Source organism: Pteropus alecto, unplaced genomic scaffold (assembly GCF_000325575.1).
Source record: "Pteropus alecto unplaced genomic scaffold, ASM32557v1 scaffold16, whole genome shotgun sequence".
Lineage (NCBI taxonomy): Eukaryota > Metazoa > Chordata > Mammalia > Chiroptera > Pteropodidae > Pteropus > Pteropus alecto.
The window spans coordinates 3287604-3292640 of NW_006438867.1; positions in this window are offsets into that span (position 1 = coordinate 3287604).

The window sequence follows — 5037 nt, forward strand, 5'->3', positions numbered from 1 at the left end:
TTGGTCAGCCCACCGACTCCGTGTTCTTGCCAGTTGATATCCTGCTTTTCCTCACTGGCTCTTCTGCACGAGGGCAGTTCCTGATTGGGGTCTGCAGGAAAACAGATCCCCATTTGAGCCAAAGCCTTCTCTTTGTGATACCATTTCACAGCCCTCCGGCTGCAGGCATTCAGTGGTGTTTTTTTTCTTTTTAAGCCATCGTGTGCCTGTTCTTATATGCGCTACCCCCCTGACAAAGTCTAGAAAAATAGCTATTCATTATTAAACCTTACTGCTTTCCAAACAGCTGTGGAAAACATAAGTGAAGACTACTGATGCTTAGTCACTGAGCACTTTCCTTCTCATGGTCCTCCAAGGTCCTCCCTTTGTGTATGTGGGTATCAGTCCTCCAGTTCAGGGGTCCCCAACCTCTGGGCCATAGACCAGTGACCTGTTAGGAACCAGGCTGCACAGCAGGTGAGTGGTGAGCAAGCGAACGAAGCTTCATCTGTATTTGCAGCCGCTCCCCAGCACCAGCATCACCGCCTCACTCCACCTCAGATCATCAGGTGTGAGATTCTCATAGGAGCACCGGTCCCTGGTGTCAAAAAGGTTGAGGACCACTGCTCTGGTTCTTGGTTTGGTAACAACCAGAAACAAACACAACACCCAAGAAGCTTCTCATGAATTTATTACATTTACATTTTATTATTATTATTATTATTTTTGCCTAAGAAAAATTTATAATGTATAATAGATAGCAAAAGGAAGTATGGACTTTGGTTTCTTTTCTTTTTTTAACTAGTAAACCAAGTGGAATTAGGGACTTAGTGGATTTGGGATTAGTAATGGCGGTTGTGGAAGGAGAGATTCTCACTGACAGTTCTGAAGGCTGAGACCCAGGACAGCTCTTGAGTCTGGGACTTGGTCATTTTTCTTCATCTGATCGGACACTTTAAACTGAAAAAAATTGCTGAGAAAAGAAATTTGTATTTAAACTGTTTACTGGTTTTATTTCTTTTTAGGTTTTTAAAGAGCGAAACAAAAGCAAGCTTTTTGCTATTCTTCCTATCGCCGTATGCACAGGAGAGGAGAAGGTGGCTTCGTAGCCCAAGGGGGAGGAAGGGATTAGAGCTTCTCAGCCTCCAGGCAGGAAATGGCTCATGCTGATGAGACTTCTGGCCACCTGTGGATCCCCAAGGAGCTGAGTGTCCTTTATTAGCCTCTTGGAGGACAACACAAGGATCCTAGAGTGCTTTATGGACTGACTTCTGCCCCCACCCCCCAGCCTTAAATTTCTTTGTTGAAGTCCTAATCCCCACTCCCTCAGTCTGTGACTGTATGTAGAATTAGAGACTTTAACGAGGTAATGAAGGTTAAATTAAGTCATTAGGGTCCCTAATCCAATACAACTGGTGTTCCTATAAGAAAAGGACCTGAGGACACAGCATACACACAGGAGAAGCTATGTGATGTAGGGAGAAGACAGCCATCCGCACGCCAAGGAGACGGGCTTCAGAGAAAACGCCCCCTGCAGACACCTTGATCTCAGCTTTGTAGTCTCTGGAACTGAGAACATACATGTCTGTTGTTTAAGCCGTAGAGTGTGTGGTACTTACAGCAGCCTTAGCGAATCTATACAGCCACCGATCATCCCCCACCCCACTTAACTGGACACCACTGTCCGGACTGAATTTCCCCGTTTATGTTAAGCCCCCATATCAGACATTATGTTATTATTATCATTGTTATTAATTTTATTCATCAGTGCTTGTTTAGTTTTGCTCGTGTGTTTATTTTATGCTTGCATGGAATTCCTTCTCTCATCTTGCATCTTTCTCTCTGTGATCCTTTTCCTTCTGCTCGAAGGGTATTAAGTCCCTTTGTGAAGATCTATTATAGTTACGCTCTTGGGTTTTGTTCGTTTAGCAGAAAATGTCTTTATTTCATTCTCATTCCTGAATGGTAGTTTTGCTGTGTGTGTAATATTTCATCAGTTGTTATTGTCCTCTCAGTACTTTAAACATATTATTCTTTGTCTTGTTCCATCGTTTGTTGACGTTTGCTGTTGTTGAGAAGTCCACTTTCTGTCTGATTGTTATTGTCTTGTAGGATGATTTATCTTTTGTCTCCTGGGATCTTTGTTTCTGGCAGTCTGCATTGTCACTACAATGTGTGTAGATTTATATTTATTTTATTTATCCTGCATGGGATTCATTGTGTTTCTTGCCTCACAGATTCACTAATGCAGTTTACTAATTTTTAAGCTTTTAAAAATCTTTTTTATATTTTATTTTTAATATTTTCAAAATAATTTTAAATATTTTAGTTCACTAACTCTTTCTTCTGCTGAATCTAATCTGCCATGTAACCTTCTCATTAAGCTTTGTTTTACTAATTGCATTTTTTATTCCCTTAAACTTTCACTTGGTAATTTTCGAAATCACCCTGATCTTTTAGAATGTTATTCTTTTTCATGTTTATCTTCTCTTTTAGTTTCCTTCAAATAACCAAAAAAAATTCAGGATACAAAAATACATATTAAATATATAAGATATATTAAACAGTTTTAATATGCTTCGATTTTGTCAGTTCCAATATCTGTAACATTTAGGAGCCTAATTCAGCTGGTAATTGATTCTTGCTCCTGGTGGCATGTTTGTTTCTTTCTGTGTGTGTGTGTACGTGCATGTGTACGTGCACACACTTGTATTCCGTACAGATTTAACCATGGGAAATTATTGAAGACTGAGAGTCCATTTCTCTAGGGACAATTGGCTTTTTTTTTTTCAAGTGCTCGGGGAAGTACCAAACCATGATCTCTTTGAAGTGAGCTGAAGCCTTGGCTTGGGGCTTTCAGCCTCATGTAGGTAGTGAGCTGGGTTCTGGTTATGAATTGTCAGGAGAGACTTTTTGTTTCGCTACATTGAGCCAAAGCAAAACAGATAAATGAACACTTTAAGAAAAGCTTTTCACTTAAAAACGTAAGGATTCTGGCTTTCTGCTTTTACGAGGTGGTGGTGTGCGATAGCTTTGCTGCGACTCTTCACCTTGGTGGGTCTGAGCCCTTTATGCCTCACAGGGCCCTGGAGCCTCAGGATGGACAAATGATCTAAGGGGAGTAGTGTCCGTGGAATTTTCCTCTCTGGATTTATGGTCGGTCCTGTGTCCGGCCTCTGGTGGCTTCCTTTAGGTTTTTGTCAACTCCAGCATTTTCAGATGTTTTGTAGTGAGATGGTTTTCGAACTGCTAAACCTCCATATTGCCAAAATAGAATCTAAATGGTTTGCTCTGATGTTTGCCAAAAGTTTTACTTCTGTTTATTCCTTCAATTATGTGCCTTTCTTTATAAACTTAAAGTGTACTCTACCCAACTTTCTCAAAGATTACCCCACTATCCCTATGCCAATATCCCACATGCCTTTTCATTTACTTCAATTGTATTTCTCTCTAAACTTCTGCCAGTTTTCTCCTTAGGTATGGATTTCTCATTATAGTATACAAGGAACAACTGGATTTCATTCCCAAACAGTGACCACTTCCATACTTCCTTTTACCTTATGTGGAAATCTGCCGAGTATAATGCAACAACGATTTGGACCAAACATCAATGCCCTCATAAAATCTGCATTCTACTTACAAAAAGCAATGTAGTCGCTCACAAGCCTCTGACTTTTGTAGATAGATGTTTGAAGTTCTGTGAAACAAAGATTTTTTTTTTTTTTTTTTAAAAACCTCTCTCATTTTCAATTTATAAATAATTGGTCTGGGCTCCCTTTTAGGTGAACCGATTGTAAGCCCACTTGTCAAATTAGGTAGGCAGATGGGTCTTCTCCTGTCAATGAATGAATTGTTAGGGTTTTGCTTCCATAAGCAACAGATGCTCTGCTGGTACCGGTGGAGTTGCTTTTTTTTCCCGGTACCAGTCTGTTCTGCTTCCATGGGGCAGAGCTAGGGGTATGATGAGAGATTTCAATGAGGTTCATTTTTTTTTTTTTTTTAATACGACAAGAGCAAAACATTTCAGATCTGTCTTTCCAAGGGTTAGCTCCTTCAGAAAGCTCTGAGCTCTCATCTTTCATGGCACCAGACAGAAGCGTCCTGTGGGAAGCTCATGAAGTCCCTGCTAGCGATGGGGAGGAAAGCAGACTTTCATGACCAGAAAGACATAGCTTGTTTCCCTCGTTGTTATGTGTTAGTGAAATTGGAGATTAGGAAAGAACAGATCCCCACCACGACAGAGGCAGCCACGTTCTCTCACGTTTACGTCTGAGCCTCTTAAGCAAGCCCACACATTCTGGTTTGTGGGACACAGCGGAGACTCTGCTGCCCCGAATCATTGTGTCGTGGGATGCTCCAAAAGTTCAGAGCAGCCAAGTTGGGCCACTACGTGGTGTCCGCTTCCAGAACTGTCTGGATCGGAACCGCCTCTTCTGGGGTAGGCGCAGTCTCTAACAGCTGGATGGGTCCAGAACTGCTTCCTGAGGGACAGCCTGGCCCAGCTGGTAGCTCTCTCCACGTGAGACTACACGCTGGAGGAGTGTCACTTTCCCAGGGCCGTGAGGTCACCTGCTCTCCTGCTTTGCATGCTTTTCTCAGCTACAACCCCAGCCTTTCAGGTGTCAGCTTCCAGGGTTCTGACTTAATATGTGATATTTAAGAACATGTTATTACTACTTTTGTTCATGTAATACTAATTTTTTAGAATTTCTATCTGAAGTCATATTCATTTATGCCTTGATATATAATTATGTAAAATAAAGACATACTGTATGTTTCAAGTTGAGCAAGGGTGCCTGTGTTTACAAAGTGCTCTGATCACGTCCCTTCTCAGTTTTAAACCCATCCCGAAAGATTTCCCTTTGATTCCCATCTTTAATTTTGCTTATTAGTTTTCTCGAGTCTCTTCAAAGCAATTTTGGGGTCCAACGCACCTCAGTGCGCTGGAGAATCATTTAGAATGAGGACAGAAGGTCGAAAGGCACAGTAAAGCGAACAAGAGGAGAGTGTGGTGGTCAGGGGATTAAGAGAAGGAGTAGAAGGAAGAGAGGGAAGGAG